This window comes from Eumetopias jubatus, unplaced genomic scaffold (genome assembly GCF_037043125.1).
Source record: "Eumetopias jubatus isolate StellerSeaLion01/CBP00866 unplaced genomic scaffold, mEumJub1_p1.0 scaffold_8, whole genome shotgun sequence".
NCBI classification, from domain to species: domain Eukaryota; kingdom Metazoa; phylum Chordata; class Mammalia; order Carnivora; family Otariidae; genus Eumetopias; species Eumetopias jubatus.
In genome coordinates, this window is record NW_028274814.1 from 29654577 (window position 1) to 29675185 (window position 20609).

At 50.0% G+C, this 20609-nt stretch overlaps 1 protein-coding gene and 1 long non-coding RNA gene across 2 annotated transcripts in view; one reads left to right on the plus strand and one right to left on the minus strand.

Annotated features, from left to right (window-relative positions):
• The window catches only part of PFKFB3 (6-phosphofructo-2-kinase/fructose-2,6-biphosphatase 3), a 93218-nt gene that overhangs the window by 69672 nt on the left and 2937 nt on the right, over positions 1-20609 (minus strand). The gene's annotated exons all lie outside the window — the stretch shown is intronic.
• LOC114217741 (uncharacterized) lies at positions 12538-13558 on the plus strand. Its single transcript, XR_003611035.2, has 3 exons — positions 12538-12606; positions 12758-12884; positions 13094-13558. It is a non-coding gene; the product is annotated as an uncharacterized LOC114217741 (long non-coding RNA).

Consider the following 20609-nt stretch of genomic DNA (forward strand, 5'->3'; position numbering starts at 1 on the left):
GAATGAGAAGTCCAGTCCTCAAAAACTCAAGCCTCTGAACTCTCCTGGCTCCCAGGACAGAGGTTTTTATTTTATTCGAACAGAAAGAACACTGAGCATGCAGTGGGCAGAACGTGCCCTGTCGCACGGCTTACAAGCCCTATGATCTTAGACACGTGACTTAACTATTCGGGGCCTCGGTTTCCTTATCTGCAAGGTGGTGAAAGAGTGGCCTCGCGGAACTGTCACTTGGAAGCCGCAGGGTTGAAACATGCTTGGCAAATGTTAGTTCACATCAGAAGCAGGAGGTGTGGTGCACCTGTGTTAGCAGCGCCCCAGAGGAAGGCAAGGAAAGCGAAGGGAAGTACCGCAGTCCGCTGGGTACAGAACAGAGGGCAGGGAGAGCAGGGCACCTGCCCGCCCATCTCCTTCCACACACTCCCCAGCCATCGGCTTCCCCCCCCCCCCCCCCCCGCTGCACCCAGCACCTTCCCTCTCTGTGAAGTGGGCCACAGACACCATCTGGACTGAGAAGCAAATAAACATCACAAGACATGTGACAGTGACACATCCCTTATGCGAATGGATGCCGGCGAGTTGATCCAGTGTGCGTGCGGGACTTCCTCGCGGCTGCAAGAGTAAGGGCGAGGCATTCCAGGAAAGAAAATGCCAGGGCATCTGTTCCCGACCGCCCTGCGGCTTCGGGTTTCCCTCTAGGTCTGAGACACCAGGTGCAACACTGTGGCAGGAACAGGAAAAGACCATCTCACTCCTTCTGAGTTAGTTCCAAATGCAGAATTTGGGGCTCCAGCCCAGACCCAGTGAATACAAATTTGCACTGTAATAACATCACCAATGAGTCTCAGGCATTCAAGCACCCGCCCCCCGTTGTCCCCAGGCTGTGTCATCATTTCTTTGAGGAGCAGCATCCAAACTTTGACCACACACTATTACCTCCCAAAAAGGCATTTCTTTAGTTGTCAATCATAAACATGTGCTTCTGTGCTGTTATACCATATCGATCATAAAACTTAAACAAAAATTAGAAATTAAAAAGGATGCACTAAAATAAACAGAAAGGGAAGTTGTCATATTTTCTTCCTGCACCCAAGTAATCTTTTGGGGGCCAAGGAAGGACATGAGGTGTGCCCTGCCTGTCCCGACTCCTGGATTAATGGAGATCACCAAACAATGCGACAAGTCACTCAAGATAAGGTGACAGTCAAGAGCTACAGAGGTTTTTTTCTAAATTGCTTCTCCGCATGCCACCGCCTCCTGTCTTGGGGTAAGCATCTATTTTTGGAGCTCTGGTAGCCGGTAAACATGATTCTCCTGCTTGAAAGCAAAACCATGGTCTCCTCATTAGAGAACCAGAAGGTGGGCCCCCAGGGCGCATTCCCCCAGCTCCACCACTTCAAAACCACCACAAACAGCAGTCCAGGAAAGTCATTGCAAAAAAGATTCCCAAAATGTTACAATTTAAAAGTTCCTACAAATAGGCAAAAGGGAAAGTCTTCCCAAAGAGCAAGCCACACATATTACCAATCAATATTTCAATCTTTTCAGTATCTAGACCCAGAATCTCCAAGAACCTGGGAAAGGTGTGAGAAAATGCACATCCATGAAATAACTATAAAAACACAAAACTGGGAATCAGGCAGGGGCCAGTCCTCCCGTGATCCTTCTGAGCCTGGTGGCCAATTTTGTGGGCAAGAGCTCAGCGACTGGGATATCACCCCACAGCACAACATTCAGACGATATGGAATTTTTTCACTAGTATCTAGTATTTTTAAAAAGCCTCTGCACACTTGTAAACCTTTGTCTAGACCACAGCAAGCAACCCCCTTCCTCCCTGTCCCTTAGCCATCTGCCAGCCCACCAGTCAATGAGGGCAATTTCACCCCCAAGGCAGCCTAAGGAACAGAAACAAAGGCCCAAGATCAACAACAAAAACCCCCAGGGAAAGATGAGTTGGGTCTGCTGGGTATCTGCTGATGCCCCCTACCCTTTCTTATCAACTCCAATGGCTCCAGCCCACTTTGGAGCCGCCTTATTCCTCCTTGCACTAAAATTAAGATCCAGCTCTGCTCGTCGCCACCAGAGACCCCATTACAAATCCCACAAGTAGGAGAACAAGAAAGAACGGGAAAATTTGTTTCCCGGGCGCATCAGCCACCCAACCAGCTACCTCGTGCCAAGAGTACGAGAGGGGGGACCCCGTTAGACAACTCTGGGGACAGGAAGGAGAGGCATTTGGCTAAGGACCACTTCGAGAGGGGCTGTCTTGGGCGGATGGACCATCAGCAAGTTCCCTGGACACGAGTCAGGGCCCCGCACGCCACATGGTTTTCCGCAGGGCAGGCCTGGAGGACAGGTTAGCGCTTGGGGCAGGGGGGCTGCTGTGCTCACCACCCATCCTTGACTCTTCAGCCCAGTTAAGCTCACACAGAGCAACCGCAGGGCTGTCGTCATTCCTGGACTGCGGGCTCCTCGGGAATCAAAGCCACCGCCTATGAGCACCCAGCATGTGCCAGGCATGTCTGGAGTGCTTGGGGCCTAAACCTCACAGCCACCCTGCCATTGACAGGCGAGGAAACTGAGGCACAGAGAGGGGAAGGAACTTCAAGGTCACACAGCTTCTGGCATCTGAGCCCAGGAAGTCTGACTGCAGAGCCCAGGCACAGCTCCCCGCCTCTCTGGCTCCCAGCTGCAGCAAGAGCCTGGGGGGGGGGGGGGTTTCCATCTTTGCCCCTTATCCGTACAAATATAGCTGGCCAGAGTGGGTGACAGGGGGCTCAATACTAGCCTTCCAACACACTCGCCACCTCCCCAGCCACCTGACTCCAGCTGCCCTGTAGGAGGAGGATGCTGGGGTGGGGACAGCAAAAGGCCAAAGAGCAGTGGGTCTGAACATTTGCTCCTACCCTCTCCCTAAGTTGTTTATGCCTTAGAGCCCACCATTACCGTACCATCCCTCGCGTTCCAGATCTCTGAGATCAGTGCAAACGCAAGCCGAGCGACTATCACCTTAAGAACCCTCCTTAATGAAGGATCTGAGGGAGGAGAAGGCGGGAGAGCACTTGCAGGCAGACAGGAACATTTCACCTTCTCTCTGGGACTGCTTAGATCTTAATCCGAGATCTAAGCACTGCTTAGCCGGGCTGGACCGGCTACCTGGATGACCTTGGATGACCTCCAACGCCCTGACACCCTGAAGGAGACACGTAGGACCCAGGAGGTTAAGAAGGAATCACCAGAGACTTACTGAAAGGAAAGTAAGTGGGCCCCTTCAGAGACAGCTTCTAGAGCTCTGAAAATTACATCCAGGGCAGAGAGACCACCTCTGGCTGGATGCTGCCTCCGGAGGAAGAGCGCTGTTTGGTATTTTCTGGCTGGGTTTTGGTAAGAAATTGTAACCACATCTGCTGGAGAGCCAACAAAAACCGGATATTGCCTTTTTATACCCATTCTGTACTCCCACCTTCCTCCCAGGGACGCTCTTACGGGTTTGGTTTTGGACAATTTAATACAAGGAGGAGAGGCAAAAATAGATTCCTAAAGAGCTCTTGTCTTTTCATAAAGTGTGAAGCTCTTCCTTCATAAAATGAATCCAAAACTTCAGAGAGGGTTACCTCCTTCATGCATCTGCCCTCCAGGCTTGGAGTCTGCAGTGTCAGACACGGAAGGCCACAGAGCGAGTCAGAGCAGCCCAGGTGCTTCCCTCCTGACCTTTCCGGACACCAGATCTGGTGCTGCCTCGAGGGCCGAAATGCGCCCAAGTGACTTGCCCCCCCCCCCACACTCCTCAGTTCCCACTGTGTTGGTCCTACTTTTGGTCTGATCTAGGCAGAGGGGCCAGGCAAGGGGAAGAAGCGTCGGATTTGACAAAAGAGAAGGGCTAAGGGGCAGTAAGAATGTTGGGTAACAGCTGGACACTGTGATCGCATTTGTTGAACTCCAAGTCAAGATGATCGCTTTAGGGGCGCCTGGGTGGCTCAGTCGTTCAGCGCCTGCCTTCAGCTCAGGTCATGGTCCCAGGGTCCTGGGATCGAGCCCCGCATTGGGCTCCCTGCTCCGCGGGAAGCCTGCTTCTCCCTCCCCCACTCCCCCTGCTTGTGTTCCCTCTCTCACTGCGTCTCTCTCTGTCAAATAAACAAATAAAATCTTTAAAAAAAAGTTATTGCTTTAACAAGGTGGAGAGCCTTCATAGTCACAACGGGTCGGAGACGCGCCCTGCTGGAAAATTTGACTTGCTGGAGAGATAGGTGGCCTCCTCCTCTGGCCCAGGACTGCCTCCCTCGTCTCTACCTCATCCCAGGCAGAGAATCCCTGACATGGCTAAGCACAGCCGAATGACCTCTAGTGCAATGTGTTCCAACCACGAAAACACTCTTTGGCACTACTCCCAAAGTAACCCATTCCATTAAGACAAATGCACCATGAAAGGCAAAGGCTATGAAGTCTGGCACATGAAAACCCGAATCTGAGCTCCCCCATTCTCTTACTGGTAGGTACAAATGCCTAGCTGTACCTGGTTCCTGAAGAGAACTCCACAAAGTTCATTCCTGCCCCGTCCCTGTAACTGACCTGAAATTCACCTTCCGCGAACAGCGCTCTGTCCCCAGCACCGTGGCATGGGACCAGTCAAATCTGATCACGTGAGTCTTTCAAACACTTGCAGACAGGCTCACAGGCCCCTGGGACCTGTCTGGTCTGGGCTAAACATCCCCAGTTCTTTGAGCACTCACTCCTCCTAGAACTTGGTTTCCTGCCCCTCCACCAGCTGAGTCGCTCTCGGCAAGTTAACTCCAAGCCCTCCCAAAAAACTCAGGGGCAACCAGTCCCAATTCATTCTAGGCCGTGGGGCGGGGGGTGGGGGGGGTGTCCTCCGCTCGTGGTGAGTCTGGGCCCCAAACCAGGAGCTGGGACAACTTGCACTCGGAACGTGGCTGCGGTTTCTGGGGACCCTGTGGCCCAAAACACCGTGCCAGCCGGCTGTTTACTGATGTGACTGTCACAGAACATCGCGTCCAGGATGCCCAGCAGGAAAAAAGCGGCGTCGGGCACTTACAACTACTCCCCAAAGATAAAAACACTGCATGCTCCTTGGCCATCTCCCACGTTCTGACTTTCCTTTAACGCTTCCCGTGTGTCCCTCTTCCTGTGCGGCGCGCACTACCGCCCCGGCCCGCCCAACCCCGGATTCCGCTAGCCACCCGCCGACCTAGTTCCTCTGGCGCACTAACAGCGCGCGCCCGCTCTCAGACCTAACCCGGGGCGGGGCGGGGCGGGGCGGGGGGGGGGAAGAACTTGGCCGAGAAAACGAAAACAGGCCACTGGGCGGGGAAGCTCAGAGCCTCCCAAGAGGCGCGCAGCTGCGCGGGGCGCACGCCGCGCCCACGTGCCGGACCCGGCGGCGCGGGGCAGGCTGGGGCGGCGCCACGTGAACGCGGCGTGCGGCGCGGAGGGGCGGGGCGGGGCGCGCGCTGACCGGCCCGTGCGCCGCGCATGCAGCCAATCCGGCCCGTCGGCCCCGCCCCGCCCCGTCGGCCCCGCCCCGCGCCGAGCGTCCCAGGCTGACCTGCCCCCTGGCCGGCCGGCAGGGCTCCGCTGACCTCAGCGCCGGGCATCAGCGGGAGCGAGGGAGCGGCGGGCCGGCCGGCCGGCTCTGTGGCGCCCCCGGCCTGCGAGGCGGCTCCTGCCCCACGGCGCCGCCGCGACAGGGGACCCGAAAATTGGCGCGGGCAGGGGCACCGTCCAGGAAGCCTGGGTTCCAGGGCTAGGGGCGTGCAGGGTGGGGGGGCCCCTCCTTGACCTTCCTGCTGGGGAAGAGGCCCCCCCCCCAGCCCTGCCCTCCTCATCGCTCGGTCCCCACAGTGCCCGGCTCCTAGGAGGTATATGGAAGGGCACCAGAATATGCCACCCCAAAATATGCCTCTTTGGCATAAGGATTATTTTGGAGAAACTGCAGACACACAGGAGCTCTGCAAACAGAGTATAAGATACCCTTTTGTAGGGGGGATTGACAGGGAAAGGGGGCCTATGCCGGGACGACAGCCATGCCCACACATCACCCTACTTCCATGCGTGGCCGGGCAAACTTCGTTTACCATACATTTCGTCTTCTGACCCTCCTGGGAGTATTCTTCCTTGCCTTTGAGGCCCCGGACCCTTCTCCCTTTCCTTAGCTCAGAATGGTCCAGGAGGCTCAACTGCCTGGCAGTTTGAGTCCAGTATCTTTGTGCGGCTCGTGAAGGTATGCACATCACATACATAATTAAAAATTGGCTTTTTCCTTCCTGTTTATTTTTTATAGGGGCAGGGAGAGTCTCAGCCAAGAATCTAAAAGGGAAAAGGGAAAATTATTTTTCCTTCCCTACACTACAGAGGACCAAGGTGTTGACATCCAACCTATATAGGTTTCTTTTGCCTTAAAATATTCCTATTTGTTACTTTAAAAGTAATATACATTAATTGTGAAATGACTGGAAAATACAGGAAAAAAACATAACATATTCCGGGCTGTGTTTCCTTCCAGGCTCTCCTATCTGAGCAGACTATTTTTAGAGCCTCAGGAAATTTGGCATTAGCCTCCACCTCTGCACTGAATTTATGATCTACTCAGTGTCATCACTTATGGGGAAAATAGACATCAATCATGAGGATTTTTATTTTCATAGTAAGGCCAGGAGTAAAGAAGATTCAAGATTGGGGGGGGGGGCGCCTGGGTGGCTCAGTTGGTTAAGTGACTGCCCTCGGCTCAGGTCATGATCCTGGAGTCCCGGGATCGAGTTCCACATCGGGCTCCCTGCTCAGCGGGGAGTCTGCTTCTCCCTCTGACCCTCTTCCCTCTCGTGCTCTCTCTCATTCTCTCTTTCTCAAATAAATAAAATCTTTTTTAAAAAAGTTTTTTTTTAACTCCTGGGGAAAATATAAAAAGCAAATGAAAAAAACAACCTACAGAATGGGGAAAGGAGAGGGAATTTTCTGGAACTGGACTGGAATAAGAGCAACGTGAACTTAGGATCTTAAAAAACTTCTGTTTCCTAGCTCTGTCAATTGGAAAGGCCCTAGAAACGATGCTACCCCAGGAACAACAAGCACAGCAGAGCCCAGACCTTTGTTTCCAACTATCATTCTCCACTAAACCTCACCAGGGCTCCTCCGGGAAGTGCCTGAGCCTGGAGCATCTGGTTGTCCCAAAATATAAGGTAGAGCTCACAAACTAAGGGGGATGTGTCAAAAGGACACATGGCAACCAGCTTGAAAGGGCTCTTAGCCAAAATTGGACAATCTGAGCATCAGAATGAATAATGTCAGGAATAGATTATAATGCATGCAATAATAATTTTCAAAATCCCTGAATCTGTATTGATACTATTCCCACTATTAATAATAATGAAATGAAATCTATTTCAAAGGGGAGGGTGGGCAGGAAGCCTCCTCTTTACAAAGGAAGGCCGACTAACAAATGTCAAGAGGATGACAGAAATGTAAATTTGCCATTTTTAGCCACCATAATCAGTGTTTCAGTCAAGAATCACCAATACCTGCTGAAACCACTGCATAAAAGATGATTGGGAACAGAGTGCTTGCTTCACACTTTGTAAGTGACCCCAAAGGATACTCCACAGGCACATCTGTAATTGGAAGGGGAAAAGTTATCTTTATGAGTAGCCCAAACAAATGACCAGAGTTATTTAACATCGCTATTAAAGGGACAAGCTGCCCCCCTAGTCTGTTGATGTAATGCCAGTAAGAAGGACACACAGCATCTGTGCAGTTTTTCTTGCCAAACAGGTTGAATAAGAAAACAATCAGGCAATTGCAAATTAAGGGGCTTCCTGCAAAAGAAGTGGCCAGGGTCTTCACAAATATCAGTATCATTAAAATAACACTAACTAAGGCTACAGAACTCTCCTAGCTCAAAAGAGACTTCTAGATAAATGTGTGACACTTGACTGGATCCTAGATGCAAAAAGAAAAAGAAAATCTATAAAAGACACTACTGAGACCATTCAAATATGGACTGGCAACTAGGTAACGGTCTTGTGTCCCTGCTAAGTTTCCAACTAGGATGATAACTGCGTGGTGGTAATTTAAGAGAATGCTCTTGTTCTTGGGAAGAACACGCTGAAGCATCTAGGGATGAAATGTCATGATGTCTGCAGCTCCTCCCCAGATGGTTCAACATCAACAAAATCAACTGAGAAACTAAGATGGTAAAATGCAACAGTTGGTGAATCTAGGGGATGGAGGTTGTTCACTATGCCATTCACTATGCCAACTTTTCTGAAGGCTTGACATTCTTTAAAGTACAAAGAGACAGAAATGAAAACTTCCCCGGGCAAGAGTCTCTCGCTGTCCTCGCACACGTTTACCTTCCTAACACACAATCAGTGATCCATGGGCCAAGAAACTGCATTTCTGCGTCATCAGGCAAACACAAGTCAAGGTTGGTATGTTCGTGTAGATACACGAAGAAAATACGTACGAAACTAAAGGGACAAGTGTGTGGCAAGTGAGTCCCTACATCCCAGGTGTTTTATACGTTTGGTGCCGACAAATATTTCCCATCTGCTTACAAGGCATATCTCCCCGGAGCAGGGCAGCTCAGAGGCTGGTGGACACACACAGCAAGTGCCTGAGACAGCCCCATGGCTCAGCAAGGAGGCACTTTAGTGACTGACTTCGAGAAGGAGGGCAGCTTCTGCAACTTCTGTTTCAAATCAAAGAACATGATGGGCATTGGTTATTGGGAGACTCAGTGGGTCAGAGAGGTCTCCTGAAATCGAGGCCTCCCTTTGGCCAGTTCGGCTGCGACGCATTTCTGGCTGTAGGTTAAGCATTCGGTGTCTCCTTCTGTTACGGGAGGTGGGCAAAGCGTCGGCAGTGGTTCTCACACCTTCTAGGGGAGACCCACTACCGCTGAACGCTGGTACCTTGCCTAGTCCAGGGCCACCCTCTCAGAGGTTCTGTTTCATTTTTAACGTCCACCCAACACCCTAGGGGATCGTGACGGAGGATATTCCCAACTAGAATGACTCAGGACACAATCGAAGCAAGGTGGAGAGAGCAGCATGGAACCGTAAGTGGTCTCCCTTGGAAAAATAAGTGTGTGACTTGTTAGAAGGGGGTAGGGATGAAGGAAGGGTGCACTGGAGAATGAAATGAAATGAAGCACCCCAAAATAAGGCACCTGAACGATTTTACACGTTCAACTACACCCAGAGACCTAAAGGCCAAAAGTTCCATGAGCCACTATGGAAAAGCTGCACATCTTCTATTCCTCTTTTTAAAAAGAAAAAAAAAAAAAAAGATTTAATTTACTTATTTGACAGAGAGAGAGTGAGCACAAGCAGAGCGAGCAGCAGGCAGAGGGAGAAGCAGGCTCCGCACTGAGCAGGGAGCCCGATGCGGGGCTCGATCCCAAGACCCCGAGATCATGACCTGAGCCGAAGGCAGACGCTCAACCGACTGAGCCACCCAGGTGCCCCGCACCTTCTATTCCTTCCTCAGCAGACCAGGCTCCCCTGATCAAAGGATCACCTTTGATAGGATCGTTGTAAGGAAATAGTATAAGATTCTAATGCACTTTGAAATTTTCATCAAGAATGGAGAATTAAGTAACCTCAAGTCAGAGAATGATATTCTTTGAGGAATCTTATGTGCACGGAAGTATTAACGTTCCCATAAATGAATTACCCGAACATAGAGTCTTCAATCATCTCTACCAGGCACAAGGCTGGCCCGGGGAGTTTACGGTCAAGTTGGGGAGACAGCATGAACACAAATTATAGCACAAGAACCATGATTCCCGCCGGCTTGAAGACTTCAAGGCAGGCTGTGGTTTGAGGGGGGCCTTGAAGCTACGGCACAAACGTACCAAGGAGGGAGCTGATGAGAAGAGCGCGGCTGGGAGGGCGAGGGGTGTGCACAGGGAAAAGTGTGCAATGGCACAGTTAACGGAAAGAATGGGGAAACAGTGTTTTCAGGGGTGAAGACATGGTCAGGAAGATGTGAGGGGGAAAAAAAATCTCGAGAAGGTAAACTTTTCCTGAGGAAGACAGTACCTTTCCTCTAGATCAGATAGATAATACAGTCTCTAGTTTCCAGAGCAGAAAATCGTCCAGAGCAAGACTGACTGAGGAGCTAAAGCTACCATTCCACTTCAACCCCGCAATTCCAAAAGGGGTGCTCTTACCAACCAAAAGACAGGTACAAATAGAATGTTCATGGTGGCTCTGAACATTATAACCCAAACCAGAAATGACCCAAAGGCCCGTCAACAATAGAAGGGACACGATGTGTTGAATCACTAATTGTACATCTGAAAATAATATAACACTGTACGTTACTTATACTGGGATTAAAATTTTTTAAATAAAAAAATTTAAAAATTAAAAAAAGGAAACAAAGGGACAAGACGCCAACTATTCTCACAGTAGAATACTACATAGCAATGAGGATGAACTAAGGATTTCCATGCGTAACACCACGGAAAAAATCCAGTTGGGATGTTGAGGGAAAGAAGCCACATTCAAAAGATACATAACGTAAAAAAAAAAAAAAAAAAAAAAAAGATACATAATGTACAATCCATCTGTATGAATTCCAAGAGTGAGCAGAACTTATTCATAATGAGAGAAGTCTGCATAGTGGATTCTGCTGGGAAGCCCTTCTGGGGGTGCTGGAAATGTTCTATAGCTTGGTCAGGCGTTGGGTTACATGGATGTACACATATGTATAAAACCACCGGGAATTTGTACACTTAACTATATATATTCTATGCCTCTGCGTTAAAGAGATGTAAAATGTAAGCCAGTAACAAAAAGAAGAGTGACGTAGGTCTTGCTGTGAACCACTTTTCTGGACTCACTAAGGACAAGAGATTTAGTGACCCCAGAGTATGGCGGAGATATGCCATGTTATGGTAGGAGAATGGCTTGCCATGATTTGTCCAAGTTGGCAACGTAGGCTCGTCCAGAGCTCAGGTTGACACATGTTTTGTGGAGGGGATGAAGAAGCGCTATTAATTCAACTTAGCTTTTTAAGACCCATTGAGATAATTAAAAACACTTAGATGTATCACAAATTAAGAATCACGACCACACCCATTTGGGGGCTAAAAATCAAATGCATATTTTTAAAAACAATCATTATGCTACAACAGATGAAAGAGAATCTCTAGAATCATAGAATGCAAGAGCTGGAAGAGATACTCCAGTTAATTCTTTGACTTTATAGATGGGAGAATGAAGGTCCAGAGAGGTGAGGTGACCAGTTCACAGCCCCATGACAAGGAGAGGTGTCACGGGACCAGAAAACGGGTCTCTGCCCAGCACATCTCTAATATTGTCTAAGGTCTCTGTGCTGCTTTGGGGCAGCTCTCGGGTAGGGAACCATGGTCACCACTGCCTCCAAAGTTGGCCCCCGCAGCCCCGGAAGAAGGACAAGGACCCTGATGCACCAGGCAGAAGTTGAGGGAGCCTGCAACCTAGGTCCCAGCCTCAGCCCTTCCTCCTCGTCATCCATCCACCTTGACAAAGTTTGCAAAATCTTTGTATCTTTCTGCTTCTCCAGAAAATGGGGACAAAAAGCCTTGCTTCTCGAAGGCTGAGAAACCAGCTGCCGTGGAGGATGATGAATTCCTTTTGTTTGTTTTCTGGAACCGCTTTATTGAGATATAAGTCAACCCATTTAAAACTGCACAATCTAATGTTTTTTATATATTCACAGACTCATGTAAGCATCCCAATTTTAGAACCTTTCTATTACCCCAAAAGAACCCTTTAGCTGTCACACCTCCACATCCCTCCTCCTCAACCTGTAGGCAACCACAAATTTACTTTATTTCTACAGATTTGCTTTTTTTGGACATTAAATATAAACGAAATCATACCACCTTCTGTGAATAGCTCTTTCACTGAGCATGTTTTTCAAGACTCATCTGCTTTGTAGATAGAGGATTCCTTTTTATTTACTGAACGATGTTTCATTGTATGGATATACCACATTTTATTTATCGATCAGTTGATGGCCATTGGGTGGTTTCTACTTTAGGGGTATTATGAGTCACGCTGCTCTGAAAATCGATATGTATCTTTTTGTGTGGACATATTTTCGTTTCTCTTGGGCACACACCTAGGAGCAGAAGTGCTGGGTCATAAGTCTATGAATCTATAAAAAGTGCTCTTGCCTGTACCTTCAGAAGCCGTGGGGTGAGGAAAGCTGAGGAGAGAGGGATGGGACGGAGTGAGGGCTCTTAGCTGGGTGGTCAGGGAAGGCTTCTGTGAGGAGGTGAGAATCAGCTAATGCTTTGCAGGAAGCAGCCGTGCAAAGCTCTGAGGGAGGAATATTCCAGGCAGAGTGAACATGGCCCCAAGCCATGACCTGGCACCTTGAAGGACGGAAGAATGGGGCAAAAGGAACCAGGGGACCAGATTAGGCAATGAGGCTGGAGAGGTGACCAAGCATCTCTCATTCCGTTTGAACTTCTCCTTTTGACATAATTTCAACCTTACAGAAAAACTTTAAGTGGCACAAGGCATTTCCCGTGTATCCCTCACCCAGACTCGCCAATTCACACTAACAGTTTGCGACATCTGCTTTTTACCATTCTCTCGGTATGTTATTTTGTTTTTTAAATATGTATTTTATATATACAAGATAGTACATAAATTAAGTTTTTTAAAAATTCATACTATTTTTTTCTGAAACATGAAGATAAAATTTGCCCCATTTCTTCTTAATACTTCCATGTGTATTACCTAAAAGCAAAGATGCTTTCCTACCGTGCAACTACAATACAACCATCAAAAGCAGGAAATGAACTTGAATACAATACAGACACCAAATGCATTTGGCCGATGGCCACGCTAATGCCGAGGCTGCACTCCAGCAGGTACAGTCAGTGTCCGTCTGTCTGTCTGTCTGTCTCTATCTATCCAATCTGGGTCCCTACCTTTAAGGACCTAATACTTAAAAGTACCTACTACTTGAAATGGACTCTAAATAATTTCATTTCTCTGTCAAAACTTAAATGTCATTGGTAATAATAGAAACGAGCAATTAAAATTTAAAAATACAATTTCATGTTCTACTTTGACGAAGGAGATTTCCCATACTCTTCTCACCGCATTTCATTCAGAAGCCACTCACTATGGTGGGCAAGGCCACTCGAACTGCCTTACAACTATTTTACGAACGACGGAAACACAGCTTTGGGAACTGCTGATCTCCTTAACAAGGAGGAGGAGCAATTCTTCTTCATTCTTTCTTTATCTCTGGGCCCCAGGCACAGAGATTGCGGTTCATCATAATCCCTGGTCCACCTCCTACAGTCATCACTGATCCCTGAATGGTCCTGTTTTACACCATCTGTTGAAGCGATGTAATAGACAAGCAGAAATCCATCAGCCCGTTGACATCCGAGCTTCTTACCCTATGTTACAGCTATATAAATGCTCCCCATCCCTGCTCCTGCCTCTCTCCAAACAGAAGTAACCATTATCCTGAACTTCATAGAAGAAATACTGTTTTGTTATGTACGCATTGCTTAAAAGCATATTGTTTAGTTTTAGGCGTTTTAACTTTATTTAAAAAAGTATTGTGCTGCATCTAATGTCTTGCAATCTTTTTAAACGGTCGTGACAACATCGAATACCGCTGTCTCTCCGTGCGGGGTGCGTCCAGTCCGCCGCACGACAAACATTCCACTGCGCTACTGCAGCAAGAACGCATTCCCTCCTCTCCTGCGCGTGCGCATTTGGCTGTTTAGGGCCGTTCCTCTTAGACCAAACATCGCCTGTGCACAAGTTCCTCTCAGTGACATGCCCAGGAAGGACACACCTGGTTACAGGGGATGTGAATCCCCCCCTTTCCAAGATAATTCCAAACTGTTTCCTGTTTATACTTGTAAAATTTACCCACCCGTCACGATGTATCAGAAACGCTTCTGACCCCCACCCTCTCCAACACCTTACACCGGCAGACTTCTTCACTTCTGCCAACCAAGCAGGGGTAAAACTGTGTCTCCCACTGTGGTCTCCATTTGCACTTTGCTGGTCCCTGAAGAGATTCAGTGTCTTTATTTCCTTATCTTATGTTCCACACTACCTGATTTTTTTAAAAGGTGTTGCCAGTCACTTGGTTCTTCCTAACAAATGGGCATAAGACATGAACAGACAATTTCTGCAAAGACGACATCCAGATGGCCAACAGACGCATGAAAAAAGTGCTCAACATCGCCCGGCATCAGGGAAATCCAAATCAAACCCACAATGCGATACCACCTCACACCCGTCAGAATGGCTAAAATTAACAAGTCAGGAAAAGACAGATGTTGGCGGGGTTGCGGAGAAAGGGGAACCCTTCTATTCTACACTGTTGGTGGGAATGCAAGCTGGTGCAGGCGCTCTGGAAAACAGTATGGAGGTTCCTCAAACAGTTGAAAATAGAGCTACCCTTGGACCCAGCAATTGCACTACTGGGTATTTACCGCAACGATAAAAACGTAGTGATCCGAAGGGGTACGTGCACCCCAGTGTTTACAGCAGCAATGTCCACCATAGCCAAACTGTGGAAAGAGCCCAGATGTCCATCAACAGATGAATGAATAAAGAAGATGTGGTATATATACACAATGGACTATTACACAGCCATCAAAAAAATGAAATCTTGCCACTTGCAATGACGTGGATGGAACTAGAACTAGGTATCATGCTGCGCGAAATAAGTCAATCAGAGAAAGACTATTACATGACCTCACTGATATGTGGGATTTAAGAAACAAGGCAGAGGGTCATAGGGGAAAAGAGGAAAAAATAAAACAAGACAAAACCAGAGAGGGAGACAAGCCATAAGAGACTCTTAACCATAGGAAACAAACTGAAGGTTGCTGGAGGGCAAGGGGGTGGGGGGTGGGGTCACTAGATGACAGACACTGGGGAGGGTGTGTGTTGTAATGGGCCCTGGGTGTTATGTAAGACTGATGACTCACAGACCTCCACCTCTGAAACTAGTAATACGTTATACGTTAATTAACTGAATTTAAATGTTTAAAAACTATGAGAACAACAAAAAAACAAAAACACCAACCCTGGTTCTTCTAACAGAAGGCAGAGGAAGGAACACAGCCACAGAGAAAAAAGGACTGTCTCACCTCCCGGGGCAGTTGGTTTTTCTGTCGCGTGGATTATGATTTTATTGTCATGCCACTTATCACCTATTGGGAGGCACTCCGAAATGAGTTTTTTTGAAGTTTTATAAGGTTAAGAAATGTCCTATAAAGCAGCAGTGACAACATGACCTTTTGCTTCATTCAAATGACTTCAAGTGAAAAGCTCTGATATAATCCAGGATTGGCACAAAACATGGTTTCGGCTTGAAGTAGGTTCCATGTTGCTGTTCTCCATTCATGTTCAGCAAACACGATTCATGGTCAGGTGGATGCTGACTGACTCGCTTTTTTATTATAAAAGTGTGACATTCAGGTTTTAGGTTTTTCACACAGAAACTGGCCAATCTGCAGACTCCGACTGCTTTCCCGCTATTATGAGGCGGCAAGTCGAGGACAAAATTCTTGTCTTTTCTTATACGTCTGTTGGCAGAACTGCTTTGAAACGGATCTCCCCTAGTTTCAAGTCTATGGCCCAGGACCATAACATTTGCTTGGACTCTTTCCTTTTGTTATTCGAACGTTAATGAGGTCTTAAAACCCTATTTCTCTGAATGAGGCCAGCGAGCCCGGGGCACAGGGTTAGCTGGAGGTAGGTGGGGTGATAACTGTCCTGGGACCGGGGGGGAATTGCTGGCTCGCTGGCTCTCACGATTTTCCATGCTGAAGAGGGGAAACCCAGGGCAAACCAGGCTGAGTTGGTCACCCGGCCCAGAAGCTAAGTTAGCCAGCTGGTGGCTGGGCCGAGTTTGCTCAGGAAGCCTTTCTGGAGTGGAGTTTTCCCCTGCCCTACAGTGGAGCCCTTCACAGGCTAAGGAAACCGAAGAAGGGGCAGAAATTAACCAGCAATTGGGCACCCCTGACACAGAAACTCTGGCAACAAGAAAACCCACCGCACGCTTCTCTACCAGCTTGGACCGTAACCATGCTCAGCGTCCACAGGTAAAACACATCCAAACGTGAGGAATCCCTTATGTGTGGCAATAATAATCAACCCTGATTCTGAGAGCCAGTTTGTTCTTAAAGTATCTGTCCTGCAGTCGGCCCAGAGCATAAGAGATCTTTCTAGAAGGCTCCTGCTGAGTCCCAAGCCTCTGGAACCATGGATACAAACAGAACCGCTGCTTGGGGAGATCCGCTGCTCAACACAGTTACTCCACGGGAGTCCAGCCGCGTCCCCACCCCTGCTGGCCACACAGCCGTTCGGGAAACCACCAGTGTTCCCGGCACCTCTCCCGGTCACCTAGAGCAGGCGTAGGAGCGCTCCGTGACTCACTCTTTCTCCTCCCCTCCACCCAATCCCTCACAAACCCTGCGGTCTGTGTCTCCTACATATACTCAGGATCCAACCACTTACACCCGCCTGCCCCTCCCCACCCTGACCTCACCCAACATCACCACTCACCCAACAGACTCCCACCTGGTCTCCCTGACTCACCCTCAGGACCCCACAGTCCAGTCTCAGGAGGGCAGCCACATGCTGCATATATGGCTCATCATACAAAGTTAATTCATGCCACGCCTCTGCTTAAACCCTCCAAGGGCGTCCTATCCCACCCCAAGGAAGAGGCCAAGGCCTCAGAGTAGCCTTGATTTACAGGACCTGCCCTGCTACCCTTCTGAAAGGTGTCCTACACTCACTCAGCTCCAGCCTCACTGGCTTCCACATGTTCCTCCAACACTCAGCCCACTGTGGCCACAGGACCTTTGCACCTACACTTCCCCCTGCTAGAGCACTCTCCTAAGATAGTGCACGGTCCACTCCTCAGTCCCTTCAGTCTCTACCCAAATGTCACCCTGTGGTGACCATCCTAGTTAACAGCCGCTTGCCCCCATCTCCCTCCTCCTCCTTTCTCCTGCTTCATTTTTCTCCAGAGCACTCAGCCCACCGGGCACACTCTGTATTTACTCACCTATCTGTTTACTGCCTGTCTGCCCCCCGTTAGAATGCAAGTCCCACGGAGGCAGGCAGTTTTGCCTACGGTGGTCACTGCTGTACTCTCAGCTCTTCACCCACACCTGGTCCACTAGGCGCTGAACAGATGTTTGCCAGATGACTGAAGGGCGTACAGAAGTGACTGAAGTAACACCACCGGCTAGGAGAGGTAGCAGCAGGCGGGGACAGCCGGCTGGCATCCAGCTGGGTTTCTTGCCTTTTCAACTAAACGTCCTCAGCTACTGAGCCTATAACGCTCCCTTTCTTAGGGTTTCCCCCAAATGGTTATTTTTGTGAATGTCCCCAGGGAAATGTGGCCCTTGCAGATGGCTGATTGTGCATGGGGTCTCCATCCCTTCATCCAGATTCACTGCTTCCTCCTGAGGCTGCCTGGTTCAAAAAGCCCCCATGAGAGGCCAGATGCCTCCACAGCAGTACCTGCCAGAAGCCTGGAAGCATGACCACTCAGATCTTGCAGAAGACCCTAAATCATGCTCAGAGCCCTAGCTGCAAGGGAGTCTGGGAAATGCGGCTTACAGCTTCCCAGCCTCCAGAGTTTGAGCTGTCAGTCACCCGAGAACGGTACTTTCAAGACTATGGGTTACTCCCCACTAGTGGCCATTAGTGGCCTTGAAATCAATTTACTGAAGGCAGACCAGAGTCCTTTTTAAAATGAAATGGAACAGATGACAAAATATCACAGTGTGCTACATATTCTGGGAGAAGTACTGTTTTATGAAAATGTCTGTCCAAGCATCAATCCAAACTATGACATCAGAATTTCTGGTGCATCAGACTTTTTTAAAAGTTCCCTGGTTAATCCAAATGTGTGGCCAGGAAGAAGAGCCATGGGGTCTGGCCTTTTCCAAAGGGAAACGATGCTTCTGTACCCGTAACTCCCAGCCAGCCTCTGGTCACCCGAGCAGTCATGTGGGCATTGTGCCGAGGCCCCAGGCTGTCCACAGAGTCTGTGGGCATCAAAATGCATCTTTCTCCTGGCCAAGATCTTTCTCTTTCTCTCTTCCTGCTTCGAAGCCCACACTTCCTTGGGGTACCTCCATGAGCTCCCATTTGCCCCCACTGACTGATGAAACTTTGCTTTTACTGTGGCGGGGCTGAGCCAGGTCCCCAAGGCTCGAGAGTGACTTCCGCAGCCTCAGGGGGAGGCTTCCTGAATCCAACCTGTTGCCAGGGTTCAGTATGTCAAGCAGACAGTAAAAATACCAAAGCAGTTCGGCCCTAAGAAAGAACACAGTTGTTTCCTCAAAAAGCATCAGCACAGCTCAGCACCCTGCATGTCAAGGCAGAAAAGCCAGGTCAGGGGACCACACTTCTGGAATGTTCCGTCTGGCCAAGGACACCGGGGGGTGAGGGACGCTCTCTTTCTGACAAACCGATCGTCAACACAGCGTGGGGCAAGGACACTGTACCTAAACTTCCACACTGGAGGGCCTGCCACTGATGATCACTCTAGACTCTGGGAAGATCAGCAAGAAGTTCTTAGCCCTGGAGCTACGTGAAGGAACAGCAGACCCACGATTATGGATGGACAGGGACTTCCAGACTGACTTCATAGGACAGATGGGTCTAATGCACATTCAAGAAATTAGACTCCGACACTAACTTCCTTTTGGCACAAATTTCAATCTCCAAGTCAAAGCTGAAGGAACACTGAGCCCAGAGAACACAGAGCCATGACCTCGTCATCTGCCACTTCCCTAAAACGTAGCTCTCTCCTGGAGACCCTGGGGGAGACGAGGCCAGGGTGCCTAGCACAGTTTTGTTTGGGAACAAAGGCACAGAGGGGATCTCTTCTGCCCCCTGCAGCCAGCTTGGCCAAGTAGTTCGGGACACTCAGTGTCTATGTGACAAATGATTAGAGGAAGCTGAGTCAGACTTGGAGGGAATCTTAGTTCACACCCTCTTTTCCAGATGGGTAAACTGAGGCCATACGCTCTTAAGTGGCTTGAGATAACCCAGCCAGCACCTGACACAGGTAGGCCCGTCACTACCTGGCCCCCGAGCTCCCGGGCCATGGCATTTTCATACACACCATCCCCGGGTCTCCTTCCTCGGGGAGCATGCTGCAGTCACATCAGGGACAGAACTCTGAAATGGCCCGGGAGCCCTAATGTCGTCCAGTAAGTCGCTGGGCCCCGGGGGAGGAGAACGCGCCCCAGAACCCAGCCCGCGGATGCAGACACCCGGAGTGCAGGGTGGGTGCCCAGACCCTCCTGGAGACTGTCTTTTCACGATCTGCTCTCTGCACAGCCAGTGGGGAAGTGGAAAGAAAAGAAGGAGAGGTCCTGGGCTTAAGGTCCAAAAATGCTGTGAGTTGCAGGAATTCCGAAGGGCCCGCATCCCTTGCGACGGCGGTACTCGGCTTTCGCTTCTGTTCCCTCAGTACCCGGTAGGCACCGGTCAGCCCGGCACGCAGCCGTGGCCTCTCGTCTGGCTGGCCCCTCAGCTCCACGACACCAGCCGGGGTTATGGGACCAGCACCCGTGACAGCAGTGTCCCGGCGCCGTGTGAGGAGAGGCAGAAGGCTGGGGTTTTCCTGGGCAGGCCCACCTGCATCCATCCACCTCTCAAAGATCCAGACAAGTCGGGCACCTTCGTCTTGTCTCCCTGCTCGCTGCCAACCTGAAAGAAGTAGCTGGTTCCTAACGGCGGACTTGCCATACTCTGCGATTCCTGCCTGGTGCCAGTCGTATTCTGGGTCCCTTCCCCTCCAGTCCCATCACGGGCCATGCTGGAAAGGCACAAGGCAGGGGGTCTGCCTCCCAGCCCCGCTGAGCACCCAGCTTGATGAGGGAGCCTAGACAAGCTGCATAATCCCCGTGAGCCGCATGCCCTCCATCTTCACAGTGGGCACGATGCCACGTGCAACAGAGGGTAGCCGGGAGCTAAGTGCACACACGGAAGGCACTTGGGGTGGGGGGGGTGCTCGGTAACGTTAGTCTGGTTTCTGTCAGGCAGACCCTCCACCTGTCCGCTCTGAAGGCGGGGCAGTGTGCTAGAATACTTGGGACCCTGCTCTCTGAAGACAGTGTGACAGACTTGTTGACCAGAAAGGGCCCTTGAGAATGTCGTCGAGACCCCGGCCTCCGGAGCAGAGCCACCCGCAAATCCCAGGGGGAGGGCCGACCTCTCCGACCTGGGAAGGCCTCCAGAGGGAGAACTCCCTCAGCCTTCCTCCGCAGCTCATCCCAGCGTTCACCAGCCACCCTGGCCTTCCTCCCAGTGTCTGGCCGAAGCTCCTCTTGCCCGCCCCCCTCTTGTTCTCACGGCAGCACATTTCCTCCTCTGACTCAAACCAACCTCAAGGCTGACTTCTCCAGACCTACTTCCTCCAGCCACATGGCGGAGGACCCAACCCTGTTCCCCCACCGTGGCCACTGTCACCCTGGAACCGACCAAGGAAAGAAGTGAGAGTGTGCATTTCATCCCCACCTGCCCGGTGGCGGGGGGGGGGGGGGGTCACTGTCAGCTGCTGCCTGGGCCGGTCTCAGTCA